This window comes from Mauremys reevesii, linkage group 13, assembly GCF_016161935.1.
Source record: "Mauremys reevesii isolate NIE-2019 linkage group 13, ASM1616193v1, whole genome shotgun sequence".
Taxonomy (NCBI): Eukaryota; Metazoa; Chordata; order Testudines; family Geoemydidae; genus Mauremys; species Mauremys reevesii.
The window spans coordinates 13,174,292-13,195,307 of NC_052635.1; the positions used below are offsets into that span (position 1 = coordinate 13,174,292).

General features: G+C 48.1%; 1 long non-coding RNA gene across 1 annotated transcript; it reads right to left on the reverse strand.

Annotated features, from left to right (window-relative positions):
- Positions 1-3,822: 3,822 nt before the first annotated feature.
- LOC120381204 lies at positions 3,823-19,387 on the reverse strand. Its single transcript, XR_005587976.1, has 3 exons — positions 19,343-19,387; positions 5,237-5,376; positions 3,823-3,849 (listed from the first exon to the last, which is right to left on the reverse strand). It is a non-coding gene; the product is annotated as an uncharacterized LOC120381204 (long non-coding RNA).
- Between the last annotated feature and the right edge of the window lie 1,629 nt (positions 19,388-21,016).

The window sequence follows — 21,016 nt, forward strand, 5'->3', positions numbered from 1 at the left end:
GGCCTTCCGCACCGCATCAGCTCCGATCGAGGGTCACAATTTACACTCAATTCTAGCATGAGGTCTGATGTCTTCTGTGGGTCCAGCTGCACCTCTCCTCTGCCTCCCATCCTCAGTTCAATGTCCAGACAGTAAGCACCAGCCAGTTTTTTGGGAAATACCTATGCTATTATGTTAACTAACTTCAAGATTATTGGTCCTCTCTGTTACCCTACTCAGAGTTTGCATACAATGACTACTACACTCCCCTGGGAAAAAACCCTTCTCTGCCAACTGTGGCTACCACACCTGTTCTACCTACAGCTAGCTATGACCTCTCCTAATTAAACCACCTCGGATTTGCTGCAGAGGGGTCATCAGATCAAGGGAGAAGTAAGAGGCCACCTGGAAAAAGCAAAAGCAACATGCAGAACAATTTCGTCAACAAGGACCTGGTGTCTTTGCTTCCAGCCCATGGGGGTTAGGCGCACAAAGATGGCTGTGAGATATGTCAAACCCAGTTGTCTCACACACTGGGGAATTGGGGTCAGTACTGCCCACAATGGAAATTCCTGAGTGTGTCCTGGAGGTTTTTGATTTATTTACAAGACATTAATGGCCACAAAAGAAGGAAGTAAATAGGGGAAAGAAAGGAAAGAAGGTAATTCATTCCTAGAGTTTAAGTCCAGAAAGAACCATTAGATCATAGAACTACCGGGCTGGAAGGGACCTGAAGAAGTCATCAAGACATTAAAAACCTCCAGAGATGGGGATTCCACAATCTCCCTTGGAAGCCTGTTCCAGAGTTTAACCACCCTTATGGTTAGAAAGGTTTTCCTAATATCTAACCTAAATCTCCCTTGCTGAAGATGTAGCCCCTTACATCATGTCCTACCGTCAGTGGAGACAAAGAACAATTAATCAGTCCTCTTTAGAAGAGCCCTTAATACAGTTGAACACTACTGTCACGTTCCCCCCTCTGTCTTATTTTCTCAAGATTAAACCTGCCCAGTTTCTTTAACTTTTCCTCATGGGTAAGTTTTTCTAAACCTTTTATCATTTTTGTTGCTTTCCTCTGGATTCTCTCCAATTTCCTAACGTCTGGGGCTCAGAACCAGGGGCGGCTCTAGCCATTTCGCTGCCCCAAGCACGGCGGCATGCCACAGGGGGCACTCTGCCAGTTGTCGGTTCCATGGCTCCGGTGGACCTCCCGCAGACGTGCCTGCGGATGCTCCACCGAAGCCGCGGGACCAGCGCACCCTCCGCAGGGACACCTGCGGGAGGTCCACCGGAGCCATCTGCCGCCCTCCCTGCGAGTGGCAGAGCGCCCCCCGTGGCATGCCGCCTCAAGCACGCGCTTGGCGTGCTGGGGCCTGGAGCCGCCCCTGCTCAGAACTGAACACGGCACTCTAGCTGAGGACTCACCAGTGCTGAGCAGAGCAGGACAATTACATATCACACTCCTGCTAATAAACCCAGAATCATATTACCTCTTTTTAGCATGGGGTTGCGTCTCTGCCAGTCCTGGCTAATAGCCACTTTTGGGCTTCTCCTCCATGACCAAATAGTTATTTTTGACCTTTGAGTCTTAAAATGACTCACAATAGTTCTTTTTTGAACCCTATTGATCCTGCTTGCTTATGATCTTGTCACATGGGACTGTGTCAAAAAATCAAGGTCTCTCATGTCTACTGCTTCCCCCCATCAACTAGGATAGTAAGTCTGTAAAATAAGTATATTAGGCTGTCTTGGAATGATTTCTTCTTTATGAATTGATGCTAGCTATTCCTTCTATCCCTATTATCCTTTAGGTGCTTGCAAATTAATTGTTTTATAATTTCTTGCAGTATCTTTCTAGGTAGAAAAGTTAGGATGACTGGTGTGTAAGTTACTGGGTCTTTTTTGTTCCTCTTTTCCATTTCCCTGGCACCTCACCCATTCTCCATGAGCTCTTGATGATAATTGCTATCAGTTCTGAGATTGCTTCAGCTAGTTCCTTAAGTACCCAAGGATGAATTTCATCTGGCTCAGAAAATTTGAGTACATCTTACTCATCTAAATATTCTTGAGCCTCTTTTTTTCTGTATTTCGGCTTGTTTTCTTTCCTCCTTGTTAATATTATCTCTGTGGCGTATCCAGTTACCATTAACCTTTTTAGTGAAGATTGAAGCAAAATAGGCATTAAACACTTCAGCCATATATTCTTGGTTGGTCAGGTTAATTAAAGAAATTGCAGAGGATTTTGCTTTCTGTCTGCTATGTTCACGGATAGGCACAGAGAAGTTAGATCAAGAACATACAACACTCTTGCTGGAAGTCTGAAATAGAACATGACTTTACTTCTTAGAATCCAGAGTCCTAACACTGAAGAACACCAAAACAGAGAGATATAAACCAGGCTGCTTCAAAAGGCACAATTCACCCCAATTGCTCTAGGAGGGCTCTCTGCAGACTGAGTGCTGAAGACCCTGATTGCACACTTCCCTCAAGAGCCCCTGGCTTGCAAGCAGGACCTGTGATGGAAAGCTTAAGATGCATTATTAAGTTTAGGCAATAGGTGGCACTTAGCAAAGAATAGAGCAGCACATCTTCACCAAGCATTGGAGACATTCCTTTTTGCAATAAAGTTTTGGTCATTACTGGCATCCATTTTGCCTCTGCCTCAGTGTGACTAACCTGACAAAGCATCAGAAGAGAACATTGAATAGAAATGTCAGAATTTAATCCAAGTGCCAAAGTTTCATGTCCCATTGTGCTTCTGCTTTGACAGACCATCGGACTCACATGCATGTAAGGAGTAGTTTGCACATTTTTGCTTTGCAACTAAACTACACAAGAAGAGTGGGGAGGTGCAAGTGAGTTCCCTAGTCTATGCCATGGGCAGGGGAGCTGAACATATCTTGAAATCCTTTGCCTTTGAAGAGGAGAGCCACAAGAAAATTATGTGAGACTGGCTAAGTTTGATGAGCTTTTTATACCATGGTGTAATGTGGTTTATGGCCGAGTTTGTTTTTAGCAGCACGTCCCTATGTCTAAGAATCTTGTATACGAGGCTTGTATGGCGTGGCAGAAACCTGTGATTATGAAGACAAAAAGGAAGAGCACAGTAGAGACAGAGTAGTGATTGGTGTTTTAGATGAGAGCTGTCAGAGACACTGCAAAATAAGTGGTATTGAATCCTTCATGCAGCAATAGAAATAGCAGGACAAGTGGAGATGATAAAAATCAAAACAGAGACCAGTGGCTGCCAAGCAGAAACACAGAGAAAGTGACTTGCAACAGAGTCCCACGAGGGGATATAGCACAACTGCAAAAACCAATTGCAATAAATCCCCAAAGGCAACGTGGGGCAAGCCCAGGCAAAAGAGAACATTTTGTCAGTTAGATGCAAGATGTGGGAAAGATCATGGTTCAAGAGGTGACTGCCCAGCTAAAGGAGCCAAATGTAGTAAATTAACAAAAGTAGAACATTTTGCCATTTTCTGCCGGACGAAAGCAGGACATAGAGTGACCACTGAGAGTCACGAGACATTTTTTCGGAGATCAATCCTGCGTAATGAGACAGAGCCAGGCTGGAGGAAGGAATAGAATATGATTGGAAAGACTGTTCATTTTAAACTAGATTTGGGGGCAGATGTAACAAGGCACACCGGAGAGGACTTACAACCACCTTCAACCCTTCTCAGAGCTGAAACCAGCCAGGTACTGTGTGAAATTGCCTCAGGAGTTTGGTGACCTGCTTTGCTTTAATTTCAGTGCTGTCACTCAAGGACTGTTTTAAGATCCTGCCTGGTAAACAGGGACACAGTTAAAATAAAAGCTTTAATGCTTTACCTTTCAAAGGTTCGAGCTGTTTGTCCTTTTCTGTACCTTCAATGCAAGAGGGAAAGGACTGTTAATTGTGTGTTTGCCATGGGACTGAGTAGGCTGACGGCTCTCAATACCAAACCCCGTTTAACACTGCTTGTTCTTAGGCAGTGACAATGTCATGCTAACATCTTTGATTCTCTGGGCCCGTATATTCCATCTCAATGACTGCCACAGAGCCCAGAGCTGGGATGGCAAGGGCTGTGGTCAGGCTTTGGGGGCACCAGAAGAGCTGTGAGTTTCTAGGCTAGGACTGAATTAGCAAGGGCCAGTGGATCAGGACTCAGGATGCATCTGCTCAGCAAATGAAGGTGTGATTGTAGCCCGGGTGGGCGTTGCTACGCTAGCTTTAATCTAGCTAGCTTGGGTAACAATAGCAGCGAGGACACGTTGCCTGGACTACAGCACTGTCTGGCAACCAGGGTAGGTACCCAAAGTCCCTGGTGGGCTGGTACCAGAGCACCTAGTCCACGATTACATCTGTACCACCTGATATTGTTCCCCACAGTAGCTAGCTTAAAGCTGACAGGGATACACCTACCTATGCTACAATTGCACCTTCCCTTGCTGAGTAGACACACCTTGAGCTCACGTCTCTAGCAGGACTGGTGCTGTTTGTTCCTCACCCACCCACGGCCTGTTGGGCTACTGCTTTTAATTGCCAGATATCAGGAAATTATGATGACCCAGTTATTTACTAGGTTTCCCTTCCTACTAATCCACCTCCAGATCGGGCAGGGCTCTATATAACACACTCCATGGTGGGCAGGAGGATCAGGGTGAGGTTTGGCTCTGCAGATGCTGCGATCAATTGATCTGACAGCAGTAAAGCAACAAGGACTTGGGTAAGCTGCAGGAGATTCCCCTAGCGCAGAGAGAGGAGAGAACACTATTGCATGGGGTTGCAAATACAGGGTTTGTTTCTTGGAGACAGCAAGTTCTAGTGGTTAGAGCAGAGAGTCTGGGAGTCAGGACTCCTGGGTTCCCTCTTCTCGTCTGGGTGGGGAACAGTGGGTTAGAGGAGGTGGGGGCTGATGTGAGTTGGGGTCTGTGCAACATCTGGCACAAGGGCGGGAGGCCCATAGTGGTCACAGTCTGAGACTCTGGACACCTGGGCTCTAACATGGCTCTGGGAAGGGAATGGGGAGCAGTGGGTTAGAGGAGCAGGCCCCGATCACCATGGGAGCCAGGGCAGCACCTGGCACAATGGAGCCCCAGATGTGCCAGGTTCTGAGAAGCCCCAGCACCATGGGGCTGGGACAATGGGATGGACTCTGGGCAAAGTGGTGTGGACAGGGATATCAGGAGGGGTGGGGATTTTGGGCAGAGTGGAGTGGGAGGGGACGAGGTTGGGCCCAGGAGGTGTTCCATGGTGGAGGCAGATCCCCACCTTGCACTGTCTCCTTACTTCAGGTCGATCCAGCAACAGACACAGCCATGGCCATGAGAAGACCCCACCTACGGTTACTGCTGCCCCTCATCCTGCTGGCCGCCTGCCTGGCTCTGGCTAGTGGGACACCATGGACCCGTCTGAAAAACAGATTCAGAAAGTACCATGTGGATTTCCCACGAAGTTCAGTTGACTTCCCCATCAAGTACTGCGATAAGATGATGTGGAGACGGGGAATATATGGGACATTAACCAACACCTTCATCCATGCACCCATGCGATCTATCAAGCGTGTCTGCTCTGTGGGCGGAATGCACGTTTCAAATGGCCTACGCAAGAGCATTTTTCACTTCACTTTCACCACCTGCAGATATAAACCCGACACTGACTCTTACGCTGAGAAAAAGAATTCCCGGCACATTGTCATCGGCTGCTGGAATCGGCTCCCTGTGTTCTATTTGGAGAATAAGTAGGGCCTGTTACTTCCTCTAACCCTGCTCTGTCCCTCCGACGCCAGCCACAGCACCCGGCTCCTCACCCGCCTCTGGGCACTGGTCAAATTGTTTAGGTGTTTCCACCCCTCAGCCTCAGTGCCCCCTAGTGCCCATTATACAGTACAGCCGCCCCTTCCCCACCCCCACCCTCTGCTGCTTCCAGTGCCAGTTTTTCAGTATACTCACTCTTTCCCCATGTTGTATTGCCTTCTGCCAAATAGTGGCTGTCTAAAAACCTTTCCTTTCATTGAGAAATATCCATCAATTTCACTCCTCTTGTATTGTGTATTGAGTCTGATAATGGATAATCCTCATTCATTGCAATTAACTGTAATTTCTCGTTGCTCTCGTCATTGTTTTTTCAACATTTGCCCACTGTCTGTTTGTCTCTGTGATCCTCAATTGCCATAAAACCTGATACCTGCAAAGCAATCTCTGTGTTGTGTGAGATTGGGGATGGCAAAAACATAAGCCACTGGAGACGTAATGAATGTGGGGGAAATGTTTTGTGGTTTTCCAGCGAGGTTCTTTGTGCTTTCAAAACAAATCTCAACATTTTCCCCAGTGTTGGGAATACAGCCCATGAGTCCTGACTGCTATTGATGGCCCTGCTGTAACCCACTAGACCCTACTCCCCTTCAAGAGCTGGGAAAAGAACCCAGGAGTCCTGAATCTTCATCTGCCCTGTGACTAGACCTCCCTCCCTTCCCACAGTCAGGGTGAAAAACCAGGAGTACTGATTCCCCCCCCTTCCTTTAGCCCACTAGACCCCACTCCCTACCCAAAATGGAACCAACACACTAGATATCAAGTTTTGTGCTTCAGTCACTAACTGAGAAAGGTCAGGAAGAAACTTTACCTTTCAGCAAGTTTTTCCATTATTCCTCTCTTGGAGGCACTCCTTCATTTTGAGCAACTGGGATGGGCTAGTGCCAGTGACTGAGCTGGCAGGGCCCTCGCCTGGGTCACCTCCAAAATCTTTGCTGACGGCTGAGTTAGTCCAGCTGGCAGCCCTTGATTCTTCCACCAGAAGGTGAGAATTAAATTGAGTCACTGGCAGAACAGCTCCCCTCTGGGGTTGAGCCATTGACCCTATACATGCCAAATGTGAAACCTGCCCTTGGACCCACAGAGAAAGAAGTAGGGGCAGCCAAACCCAGAGTGGAATGCCAAGAGTTCAGAACTGAGAGACAAATCGGAGAGCAGTGAATCAAAAGCCACTTGCCAAGATGCATCTGAAGAAGTGAGGTTTTTTAGCCATGAAAGCTTATGCCCAAATAAATCTGTTAGTCTTGAAGGTGCCACCGGACTCCTTGTTGTTTTTACCAAGAGTCAGGCCAAGACAGGATAGCAGGAGGTCAGGATGAGAAAGCAGGAACAGCAGTCCATGGCAGCAGGAAGTCCAGTTGTACAGACAATTTTGTATTTCCTCCACTCGCTTAAATAGGGACTGTCAAGGCTGATTCCCCACTTTTGCACTCCGAGGGCAGAAGGTGGGGGCCTGCAAGGATTCTAAAAATTAATACTGGCCACTCCAGGCTGGTACTAAACTCCCAAGGTCACAGTTTCTCTCTGACCTTGGATGATAGCCGCTGCCACCACCCAAGTGCAACCCCCCACTTTTTAGAGCCCAGGAAGGCGCACTTGGGAATTCCTTCCTGTGGGGTACCCTCAAGCCCTTTCACCCCCCTCTGGGGAATTGCTGAGAAAGAAAACAAAGGAAATCAGCTGTTGCCACCAGCTAATTAAACAACGTGCACAAAACTTTTAGGACACCAAAAATCCAATCTTGTTCTTAAAAAAGGTAAATTTTATTAAAAAACAAAAAAAAGAAAACATCTGGAGCTTAGGTTTTTGCTATTTTAAAAAACCACTTACAGAAATTAAACAGCAGGAATAATCTTCCTGAGGTCCAGCTTAAAAGTTACAAGCAAAACAAAAGCATTTGGGGCAAGCACAGAGGAGTCCACAAGCAAATAAGAAATAAACAGGAATAAACCTAATCCCGTCTTTCTAGACATTTTCTGATCTACTTACATATCTGGGGTTTCAAATGAAGAGTTTTAGGTATGATCTGATGATTTCCATACCTGGCAAAAAGCTTTTTACAGCATAGTCTCAGCCTTGTGTCTGTTCTGTCCCCTCCCTCGGAGAACAACCACAGACAGATACAGGGAATTTTTTCCCTCAATTTTAAAAAGTTCTAACCCTCCCATTGGCTCTTTTGGTCAGGTGCCACTCACTTCCCTTTACCTGTGCACGCAGTCAGACTTTTTAACCCTTTACAGGTAAAGCAAGTAGAGAACAGCCACCAAGAGGGATTCAATAGCTAACTGGCTGGTTGGGTGTCCACAAACGGGAGCTACTCCCCACCCATTTATCACAGGGACTATGGCCCAATCAGGAGCCTTGGATCTCTCCCAGCCATAGCCTAAGCACAGTTGGACATCATGGGCTCCAGTCCCAGCTGCTGTCTATGAGCTGACGGGTAGAGAATAGGAGAAGGTTACCACACAGATCCCCACCCACAGACCCAGGCACCATAGGTTTGGGGCGGTGTTGCATCGCAGGCGTATATGAACAAAGCTCTTCAGTCAGTTTGATTGGCAGCAAAGTCATTTATTTCTCTCCCGCATACATCTTTATACTCTTGAAGCAGGCAAGCAAGCAGTTGCTAATTGGTTAACAAAATTAACACACCCGCAGCTGTGACTTCATAGAACTAGCCAAGGCCAACTTCTCAAAACAAAGCTCAAAGCCTAATTAACCCATCCTAAAAACCTAAACATCTTAACTTCCCACACTACCAGCTGCCAAGCTAGCAAAATATTCCCAACAGGGCGGTTCCTCTAGAAGGCTTCTATTAGGGGAGGTGTGTGAACAGTTCTCCTGGCTCCCACATATGCTCTTCAGGGCCAAAGCCTTCCCAGTCAATTAGGTAAAGAAGTTTATGCCACAATCTCTTAACATCCAAGATTTCATGGACGACGTATTCCTCGTGGCCTTGTATGTGCATTGGTGTGGGAGGCAGCTGAGTCTTGTGTAGAAAAAAATTCTCGGTATAATGTTTCAGGAGGGTTATATGGAATATTGGTGTGGGGGGGTGTCTTGAGAGATTGGAGTAGGTGTAATTCATCTGTGACCTGGCTAACTTGGCAATGGTTAACCAGCCACCCCCAGCCAGCCCCTGCCCCCAGCCAGCCCATGCCCCCAGCTGCCCCCAGCCAGCCCCTGCCCCCACCCCCTGCCCCCAGCCACCCCCTGCCCCCTGCCAGCCCCAGCCAGCCCCTGCCACCAGCCAGCCCCTGCCAGCCCCTGCCACCAGCCAGCCAGCCAGCCCCTGCACCCTGCCACCCCCTGCCCCCAGCCACCCCCAGCCAGCCCCTGCCCCCAGCCAGCCCCTGCCAGCCCCTGCCCCCAGCCACCCCCTGCCCCCAGCCACCCCCCTGCCTGCAGCCAGCCCTTCCCACAGCCGCCCCTGCCCCACCCCTGCCCACAGCCACCCACAGCCAGCCCCTGCCCGCAGCCGCCCTGTGGCTGCAGCCAGCCCTGCCCCCAGCCAGCCCCTGCCCCCAGCCACCCACAGCCCACAGCCACCCACAGCCAGCCTCTGCCCACAGCCGCCCTCTGCCCCACCCCTGCCCACAGCCACCCGCAGCCAGCCCCTGCCCACAGCCGCCCTCTGCCCGCAGCCAGCCCTTGCCACAGCCACCCTCTGCCCGCAGCCACCCTCTGCCCGCAGCCCCTGCCACAGCCACCCTCTGCCCGCAGCCACCCTCTGCCCGCAGCCCCTGCCACAGCCACCCCCTGCCCGCAGCCAGCCTCTGCCCGCAGCCGCCCGCAGCCACCCCCTGCCCACAGCCACCTGCAGCCCGCCCGTCTGCATCACCTGCCCACAGCCAGCCCGTGTCACTCCCTGCCTCCAGCTAGCCTTGCCCCACGCCCCTATCTGCAGCCAGCCCCACATCCACTGGTGCCCTGCAGTTCCCAGGGCAGTAACCCTGCACACCTGCTTTAATGGGGGGGGGGCAGGGAGCAGCTGGGACCCACACATGTGCACACCCTAGAGTGACCAGACAGCAAGTGTGAAAAATCGGGACGAGGGTGAGGGGTAATAGGAGCCTATATAAGAAAAAGACCCAAAAATTGAGACTGTCCCTGATCACCACCCACACATGTGAAACGGAGCTCATTTCTAGTTCAGCCCCATCTTTTTAAAAAAGAACTTTAGGTAGGGTTAAAATACATCTGTATTTTCCTGGACATGTCAGGCTTTTTGGTTCTTAATCACCTCCTGGGAAAATATGGACGTATGGTAACCCTATTGGTACAAAAAATACATGCTGTCGCACATCCCTTAAATCAGAACTTTTTATAGGGAACCCGTTGTTAAATCAGAACTTTTTATAGGGAACCCGTTGTTAAGATTTTGGCAGCTCATCACTGCTTACACCCCTCCCAGAGTCTGACCCTGGGCTTCAGCTCCATGCCCTACTGTGAATGCCCTATCTCAGCCCTTTGCTGCATGGCTGTCCTACTTTCCTGTCAGCTACACATCATGCCAGTGGAGGGGATGGGGGTCTCTGAAACTGATGTCAGGTTGTGGGAACTGGAAAAGGTTCAGAAAAGAGAAGCAAAAATGATCAAGGGTCTGGAATGGCTTCCATACAAGGAGAGACTAAAAAGATGACTAAGGGGGTTACGATAGAGTCCTATAAAATCATGATTGTTGTAGAAAAAGTGAATAGAGAAGCATTATTTCCCGTTTCACATTATACAAAAACCAGGGGGTCACCTGATAAAACTAATAGGCAGCAGGTTTCATACAAACAGAAGGAGGTACTTTGTCACACAGTGCACAACTAACCTGTGGATCTCATTGACTTGCGGTGTTGTGGTGACCAAAAGCGTAACTGGGTTTAAGCAAGAATTGGATACGTTCGTGGAGGATAGATCCATCAATAGCTATTAGCCAAGATGTTACCCCCTTGCTTTAGGTGACTCTAAACCCGTGACTGCTAGAAGCTGGGCGTGGAAGAGAGGGGTGGATCACTCCATAATTGCTCTGTTCTGTTTATTCCCCAAAGCATGGAGTTCAGGGTAACTATTATTAAACCGCCTCATTGTATTCCATGCCATTTGGATCTTATGGAGGGAGTTTCATGTACTCGCCCTGTACTTACTTGAAAATCTTTTACCCCTTAGACAGCAGCAAGCACTAACTGGAAGGAAGTGTGACCCACTGAGCGTTTGTCTTGGTCCCCTTGTCAAACTGTAGCTGTGACGTCCTGGCCATAAAGCTGTCCTCTTCTGGGGATGCCTGAGGCTTCAAAGGAATTCTCTTGCAATATCTTGCTCTCTTTCAAGTGGCCATTAGTTTAAACGTTAGGGGGGGGGGGTTATGGTCTTTTACTTCTGAGTATCTGACAGAGCTTCTGTGATGTGGGCATCTGTTTCCAGTGTGAGCCCCACCAGCTACAGAGACTGTCTCCTTGATCTTGGGCAAGTTACTTAAGCTCTCTGTGCCTCAGTTTCCCCATCTATAGACTGGAGGGACAGTAATACTCACCCTGCAAGCTAAGTATTACTAGCTATCTGAGAAGATCAACATGTAACTTATGAAGCATCCTCAGATGAAAGGTGATGGAGAAGCACAAAATAGCATTATTAGGGTTTAAAACGCTTTGAGTAGGAATTGGCCAGTTTTAAAAAAAGCAGGCCTCCACTTTGCAGGAGATCCCCATTGAAGTACACCCGTTACTTGATACCAGCTGTAAATTGCCAGGCAAAAGCATGAATGAACTGAGGATGCAGCATCGTGGGCGCAGTTATTTGCAGTGCAAAATACACTCCACATAAATGGGGGCTTGGTGTGAAGCTTATTTCTGTAGTTTTCGCACCTTTTATTTTTATCACTGTATTTTGAGCTAGCAGGTCAAACTGTAACTCTGAAGTGTTGAGTGATGAATACGTTTCAAAAGCATAATGTCTAACAGTCTGATTGTAATACTCTCATTTAAGAAAAATCTGAAAATCATAATACACTATGCTATGGGGGAAGGGAGCTGAGAGAGATGTGATTAATTCCCAAGAAATGTGGTTTCCCCAGCTGTTAGGCCTGCAAATTCATGGTGATATTATTTATATTGTTACAACCAGGATCTCATGGTGCTAAGGGCTGTACAAACAGAACAAAAAGACAGTCCCTTCCCCAAAGAGCTTAGAATCCAAGTAAGAATCTGAAAGTCACGCTGGCTTGTGCATGCCAAGAATTAGAAATTCTGCACCTGGAACTCAGTTTGACTAATCTGGCTGTACACAAGCCAGCTCTCACTCTCAGCTGTGCTGGCTTTGCAGTGCTAACAGAAATAGTTTGGTCAGTAAAGTAAGCAGAAAGATAACAAACAAATACACCTAAGTAGCAGGTCAGAGTAAAGGGAACTGTCTAATATCCTCGATTTTTCAAGCCAGTACTATACTTTAAAAATGCCCCATTAAGTGGATGTACTTAGAGCAGCAGTGAAGTTTGCGTTTTGCCTTCAAAACACTCCTCTTTTGGACTCCTTTTTAACCAAACCTGTTGGGTATAACCAGATGCTTAATCACCTCCCACATTTAAAAAGCCAGCCAGCCCAGGATATTGTACCAATTTCACAATAAAACCTGTTTGGTGCATGTGTCTAGGGAGTAGAGGATGCATTGTTGGCAGTCCTCTGCTTTTTTTTTTTTTTAATGCAGAGGTGCATGGATGGGAAATTGGTACTTGGAAAAACAATGGCTCATCAGCTTTTGCTACAGTCATCACTGTGGGCTGGCTGGCTGTTTTATGGAATAATAGACCATTTCCAGATGCTGGAAAGTAGGTATCCTGCTACATGTGGACTCTCCACCTGGAATCATTGGACAGGTACTGGAACATTTCACAGACAAAACCTGCAATTGGTCTTGTCACTGTATGGGCAGGTCACCATGGAAGTGTGTGCACCTGTATCTGATTAGATTTTCTAGTACATTAATCTTGTGAGATGAGGTTTTCTGAGAAGGATACTTGAGAGGAAGGGGGAATGGCTTAGCTCAGTGCCTGAAGGTCACAGCATTGATAAACACACACTGGAGATGAATTCAGAGGTGTTTGTGTACATTGGATTGGTTGAGGGTGAGTTAAAGCAGAAGGACTTATTCCAAGTGTGTGGTAACCACCCTTAACATGCCCAAATAGAGCAGCTGGTCATAGAAAGCTTTAGCCAGCTTTCTAGCCAAGGTGTGGTGAGGATCCAGTCTAGCAGGGCTTCCCAGAGACCTATAGAATGTACCTGTGCTTCATATTTGATCTTTCCTAATGAATCATTGCACTACGGGCTGATGCACAGGATCAGCCTTGTTCTGCTGGGTAAAGTCACAGCAGTAAGGACGGTTGCTTGGTTTTGATTCCACTGAAGGTGTTGGAGCTCCAGCCAGACAGGCTGGGTCTATTTTGGGGAAGGAACTAATGCTGAGCTCACTCAGGTTGGGCACTAGTCCTGCCCTTGCATGAGCACAGCCAGAGGGGCAGGAATAACAGCAGCACCACCATATATTGGGACTTTGTATAGAGCAGTGAGCCGTCTGCTTCCCCCGGTTAAGGAAGCTTTTCCTGCATGTTGCTTGTAGACAGAACAGTTTGTCTAAAGTGGAGAATAAATTCCCTCCTTCTCTGTGTATATAAAAGAGCCCCTAAGCCCTTATCCAGGCCTCCAGCCCCATCTCCCTGCTCCCTAGTACATGGGTGGCAAGTTTGTAAAAATTTTGGTGGGGCCCAGAACCTCCCCCCAACTCCGCCCCCACCTGCCTAAGGCTCTGGGAGGGGGCTCTGCGGGGGAGGTCTGGGGTGCAGATCCTGGGCTGGGGATTAGGGTGCAGGAAGGGTGCTGGGTGCAGGCTCTGGGCTGGGGCAGGGGGTGGGTGTGCAGGCTTTGGGATGGAGTTTGGGGTTGGGAAGGGGTGTGTGGGAAGGGGGAGGGAGTTTGGGGATAGGAGGGAGTGCAGGGTGAGGACTGTGGGGCTGAGGATGAGGGGTACATGATGCAGGAGGGGGCTCAGGGCTAGGGAAGAGGGTTGGGCTGTGGGGTGAGGGCTGTGGATGAGGGGTTCATGATGCGAGGGGGCTCAGGGCTAGGGAAGAGGGTTGGGCTGTGGGGTGAGGGCTGTGGATGAGGGGTTCATGATGCAGGAGGGGGCTCAGGGCTAGGGCAGAGGTTTGGAGTGTGGGGTGAGGGCTGTAGATGAGGGGTTCATGATGTGGGGACGCTCAGGGCTGGGGCAGAGGATTAGGGTGCGGGGGGAATGAGGGCTCTGGCTGGGGCTGAGGGTTTGGGGTTGGAGAGGCTCAGGGTAAGGGCAGCCTGCCTTGCCAGTACTGGCGGAGGGCAGGCACTAGGACCCTGCGGCAGCAGACAGCAAATCTGCTGGGAGCCCTCCGGGCAGCAGCGCGCTGCGTTCTGTCAGGCAGGGACGCAACACAACGCGGCGGAGGGGGGGGAACACGCGGAGGGGGGGTGGCAGGCGGGGGCTGGGACCTGCTCCAGGCAGGGTCGCGGCGGCGGGGGGAGACCTGCGGTGGCCGGGGCCGATCCAGGCAGGACCAGGGGGCGGGAAGAGACCCAGCTCCAACTATTGCTGGAGCAGGGCGCCCAGCCCTGAATATTGCTGGGGCCCGGGCCCCACACAAATATATAACCTGCCGCCCATGACCAGAACTGCACACAGTATTCCAGATGAGGTCTCACCAGTGCCTTGTATAACGGTACTAACACCTCCTTATCTTTGCTGGAAATACCTCACCTGATGCATCCTAAAACCGCATTAGCTTTTTTCACGGCCATATCACATTGGCGGCTCATAGTCATCCTGTGATCAACCAATACTCCGAGGTCCTTCTCCTCCTCTGTTACTTCCAACTGATGTGTCCCCAATTTATAACTAAAATTCTTGATATTAATCCCTAAATGCATGACCTTGCACTTTTCACTATTAAATTTCATTCTATTACTATTACTCCAGTTTACAAGGTCATCCAGATCTTCCTGTATGATAGCCCGGTCCTTCTCTGTGTTAGCAATACCTCCCAGCTTTGTGTCACCCGCAAACTTTATTAGCACATTTCCACTTTTTGTGCTGAGGTCAGTAATAAAACAGTTAAATAAAATTGGTCCCAAAACTGATCCCTGAGGAACTCCACTAGTAACCTCCTTCCAGCCTGACAGTTCACCTTTCAGTATGACCCGTTGTAGACTCCCCTTTAACCAGTTCCTTATCCATCTTTCAATTTTCATATTTATCCCCATCTTTTCCAATTTAGCTAATAATTCCCCATGTAGAACCATGTCAAATGCCTTACTGAAATTGAGGTAAATTAGATCCACTGCATTTCCTTTGTCTAAAAAATCTGTTACTTTCTCAAAGAAGGAGATCAGGTTGGTTTGGCACGATCTACCTTTTGTGAAACCATGTTGTATTTTGTCCCAATTACCATTGACCTCAATGTCCTTAACTACCCTCTCCGTCAAAATTTTTTCCAAGACCTTACATACTACAGATGTCAAACTAACAGGCCTATAGTTACTCGGATCACTTTTTTTCCCTTTCTTAAAAATAGGAACTATGTTAGCAATTCTCCAGTCGTACGGTATAACCCCTGAGTTTACTGATTCATTAAAAATTCTTGCTAATGGGCTTGCAATTTCATGTGCCAGTTCCTTTAATATTCTTGGATGAAGATTATCTGGGTCCTCCGATTTAGTCCCATTAAGCTGTTTGAGTTTGGCTTCTACCTCGGATGTGGTAATATCTACCTTCTGTGACGGTGCTGTCCGTGGGAGCCAGCTGAGGTCACTCAATTAGGGTGAACTGCAAACCAAACGGGGCAGACAAACCCCAAACACTGGTGGTTATTCCAATACTTAGATTTACCAGCCAGCACAAAACAGCTTCTACAGTACCTCACTGGTCACTTAGAAGTCCAAACCACGCAGTTCCCTTTAAGTACCCAGCCTCAGGCCTCCATCCAGACACACCTGTCAGATATGATGATGATTCCTGAGAATCTTACTTCATCATATAAAAGAAAAGGTTCTTCCAATCCCAAAGGATCAGCCACATATCCATGTCCAATTATAACTTAGATCTTACCCAAAATACACGCTATAGCCAATTCTTATTAACTAAGCTAAAATTTATTAAAAAAGAAAAGAGAGAGAGTGTTGGTTAAAAGATCAATATACATACAGACTTGAATTCAATTCTTGAGGTTCAGATACACAGTAGAGATGAGCTTGTAGTTGCCAAAAGTTCTTTTAGAAATAGTCCATAGGTTACAGTCCAATTTCCATATTCAGGGTGGCTCCAGTCAATGACTGGGGATCTCAATCCTTGTGGCTTAAGGTTTCCCCCTCTTGAAACCCAAAGCAGATCTGAGATGAAGAAGGATCGTGTCCCAGGCTTCTTATACATTTCCAGCAGCCTTTGGGCCTGAGAAAACAATAGGCTTAACTCCTTCTCCCAAATCTCCTGGCAATTAGCACAGAGTAATTTATCCATTAAACAGTTCAGATACAGGTTAGCACAACCTTCAAAGAGACACATAGACAATAATACTATTTTACTCAAGTATCATTATAAATGTTAATATTTCTTTTTTATCTTTGAATTAAAACTATAGCAATAGACGAGACTTGTTTGCTAACATCACAAGACCTGAGCAAACATCTCCCCTTCTACCTCTAACAATGCAGACTTGCATTTCAAAGCTCTAGTCATTTACATATCTTCCTAACCAGTCCTCAAGGTTCACCCATGGGTCAGGTCAGTCTATGAGTTAATTAACTCTTTCTGGCCCTGTCACCTTTCAATGAGATATTATATCACACTCATAATGTCACACCTTCATATCCTCATTCCCAATTGTCATCCTTCCATTATCCCTAAGCTCCTCATTAGCCTTATTAAAGACCGAGGCAAAGTATTTATTTAGATATTGGGCCATGCCTAGATTATCTTTAACCTCCACTCCATCCTCAGTGTTTAGCGGTCCCACTTCTTTCTTTGTTTTCTTCTTATTGATATGGCTATAGAAACTTTTACTATTAGTTTTAATTCCCTTTGCAAGGTTCAACTCTACATGGCTTTTAGCCTGTCTCACTTCATCCCTACATGTTCTGACCTCAATAAGGTAGCTTTCCCTGCTAATCCCGCCCATCTTCCACTCCCTGTAGGCTTTCTGCTTTTTCTTAATCACCTCTCTGAGATGCTTGCTCATCCAGCTGGGTCTACAACTCCTGCCTATGATTTTTTTCCCCTTTGTTGGGATGCAGGCTTCTGATAGTTTCTGCAACTTTGACTTGAAGTAAGTTCTTCAGTCCAATCCACTTGCCTAACTAATTTCCTTAATTCTTTAAAGTTAGCCCTTTTGAAATCAAAAACCCTAGTCCAAGATGTATTTTTGTTTATCCTTCCATCTAGTTTGAACTGAATTAACTCATGATCACTCGAACCCAGGTTGTCCCCTACAACCATTTCTTCTATGAGGTCCTCACTACTCACCAAAACCAAATCTAAAATGGCATCCCCCCTTGTTGGCTCTTCAACTACTTGATGAAGAAATCCATCAGCTACCACATCCAGAAAAATCTGAGTCCTATTACTACTACTAGCACTTGTCCTCCAGTCTATATCTGGGAAGTTAAAGTCCCCCATGATCACACAATTCCCATTAGTGTTTACTTCATGAAAAACATTAAAGAGGTCTCTATCCGTCTCCAAATCAGATCCCGGCAGTCTGTAGCAAACCCCAAGCACTATCTCAGGGGAGGATCTAGTAGCTTTCTTTCCCAATGTGATTTTTGCCCAGACAGACTCTGTCTTATCCATTCCATCCCTTCTTATTTCTTTACAGTTAACCTCATCATTGATATACAATGCTACTCCACCACCTTTGCCTTTATTTCTGTCTTTCCTAAACAGCACATAGCCTTCAATACCTGTACTCCAGTCATGACTACTATTCCACCATGTTTCTGTTATCCCTATAATATCCGGTTTCACTTCCTGCACCAGTAGCTCTAGTTCCTCCATTTTGTTTCCTAGGCTCCTCGCATTAGTGTACAAACAGCTTAATTTTTGCCGTTTGGCTTCACTGACATTCTTTATCCGGTTAGGCACAGACATTCTACCACCAGTATCACCTATTAGACTGGTATCTACACTACCCTTCCTCCTTATGTCCATTCTTCTGCTCGTGGCTGTATCCTCTCTTACTTTGTTTTCTTCCCTCTCGGTGTTAAATTCCGGCGTGGAGATCACCTGGACATCTCCCAACCATCCCCCCCAAATTCCTAGTTTAAAGCTCTCTTAATCAGTTGGGCGACCCTCCATCCTAGAAGTCTATTTCCCTCCTTACTCAGGTGAAGTCCATCCCGAGAGAACAGTCCTCTGTCCATGAATGCTTCCCAGTGGCCGTACATCCCAAAGCCCTCCTTATAGCACCACTGCCTGAGCCATCTATTGATTGCCATAATCTTGTCACACCTTTGTTGCCCTTCTCTAGGAACAGGCAGAATCCCACTGAAGATCACCTGAGCCTCGATTTCCTTAAGCGTCTTCCCCAGCCTGGCATAGTCTCCCTTGATACATTCCAGCAAGAACCTAGCCGTATCATTCGTTCCCACATGAAGGATAATCAACAGATTCTTTCCCGCTCCCTTTAAGATCCTTTTCAGCCTCAGGTCCACATCCCGTATCTTAGCACCCGGCAGACAGCACACCCTTCTGTTCTCCGGATCAGCTCTAGTTACAGGCCTGTCTATTCTTCTCAGTAAGGAGTCCCCAATCACGCAGACCTGCCTTTTCCTGGTGACAGTATGATTCTCTGGTCTATCCCCTGCTCCCACTGGCCGCAAGTCCTCTCGATTCCTGTTCACCCTTGCAATCCTCCGCAACCCATCCTGTAATCTCCTGGGGCTCATATTTGGTGTTGTCTCCATTGACTCTTCCCCTCTTCCTGTAGGGCTAGCTGCTCTTCTCTTTTTCCTTGCCCTCTCACCTTCAGTGACCACCTGCTGTGTCCCTTCTTCATTTTCCAACTCCGCAAACCTGTTCTTGAGCTTTATTTCTCCTTCACTGGCCCATCTTTTCCTCTGCCTGGTTCTTAGTTACATGCTTCCATCATCCACTTTCCTCACCCAGCAGTCTCCCCTCAGAATTCTTTGGCCCTGCTTCCATCTGCAAGTCTGAGAGTATCCCTTCAGCCGCCTCATATCTTTGCTCCATTATCTGCTCGAACCCCCTTCTAGACTCGACCAGAGTTTCCACCTGCACCTCCAGTCCTCAGATCTTTTCTTCCATCTGCTCTATCAGGCAGCACTTCATGCAGATGAAACTCTTTTCAGGTAAGCGCTCCAGGATCATGTACATGCCGCAACTTCTACATCTGGTCATCCTCATTGTGACTTTAACTGCTGCCTCTGTATCGGTCATAGCCTTCCCACTGAAAACCTGTTAGTCAAAGAAACAAAAACCAAAACAAACCCCCAACAGGCACCAGAACACTGGCAGACCGCCACCCCCACCCTTCACTAACCTGTTGGTTCTTCTGCCACGGTCTAGGTCTCCCCTGTAAACTCCCAGTGAAACTCCCCTGTTTACAGCTGTTTGCTGGCTGCTGTGCTGCTGCAGCTGTCTATGCCGCTGCCTGACTGGCTGGCTACCTTTATAGGACCCCTAGGCAGATAAGCCCTGCCCCCTAAGCAGGGCTCAGCTTCTCTCCCAGCACCCTGCCCCTAGCAGCCTCCACACATACAAACTACACAAAATACAAAAATACAAATACCTGCTCCTCCAACAGAACTCCCAGTGAAACTCCCCTGTTTACAGCTCTGTTTGCTGGCTGCTGTGCCGCTGCAGCTGTTGCACATCAGCTGTGCTCCATTCATAGATGTCTGCATTTCAGTACCAGGTGAGTGATCCCTGTATAGTGTTGCTGTGTTACTACACTGCTGCTGCGCTCCACCCCAGAGATATCTGCATTTCAGCACTGGGCAGGCAATCCCTGTGCAGTTTTGCTGTGTGTTGTTATGCAGCTACTGCCCTTCACCCCAGAAGTGGCTGCAATTCAGTACAGGGTGAATGTAAGTCCATGTCTCATTTTGCCCGGGGGTGGTTGTTATAGAGCCACTGCAACCCCTCACCTGCACCCCAGCTTGTAGGAGGGCTTATTGAGCTCCCCGAAGGCCAGAGAGTTACAGCTCTTGCCCTCAGCCCTGTGGTTCTTTAGGTAGAACCCCTAGAGCTCGGGCTCCCCCATCACTCCCCAGGGTCAAGCCACTAGCGGGGTCTCTCTCCCCCTTCCTGAGAGCCTCACACAGCCCCACAGTAAGCAGGCTCGGCCTCCGACTCACCACACAGCTGCCTCCCATTGGGCCCTGGGCGCCCCCCCCCCGCATTTCCATAGGGCAATACGAGTGCGGCGGGGCAGAGCGGCTGTCAGGGAGCCCCTGTAGTAAGAGGAGGTCCTGAAAGATAAACCCTTATCAGAGGCCCAGTATGAGGCCTAAGGCTTGAACTAAAGTAATGGTCAAGACTTTACTAACATAAAGCAAAGTTAAGCTGTGAGCCAGAGGCAGGCCCTGTTCTCAGAAGCTGGCAAGAAAAGGGCTGATGCTGCGAAAAGAGACACCAGTTATCAGAACATTTGCATACTTGTATACTCCTCACAGATAACAAGGAACAGGTTGACCCATCCCAATGACAGGGCCAAAAGGGTAATATGATGGAGAGTTGTTTTGTTCGAATCAACATGTACAAAGTGAGAGGCGGCACCTTACTACGTAGAAGGGTTGTACCTTGCTAGGTAGAGGGGTTGCACCTCAATACGTCAGGAGTGATGTGTAACATGTTTGTACCGGTGTATAAGAATGCATCCCTGGGGCAGTGTCTTTGGCCAGCCTCGGGGGCAGTGGAAAGTCCCACCACTGACTGAGCTGAGTCCATTGTCAGGGAGCACATAAGTACTAGCTAGCCACACCTCAGCAGCACCTTGGACTTCTATGCCGGGGAGCTGGAGACTGTGTTTTTCTTCGACAATTAACCTGGCCGACGTGCCTTCGTTTCTTACTAGAGTCTGTGGTCATTGGGGGTTTTCTCGAGATCTGCTGTGTCAGCTGTGTGCACAGAGCTGGGACAGCACACAGAGGGAACACACGCACGCAGCCACCCCCAACCCCCTGAGGGGCTAAATCTAGAGACGGAACCACCT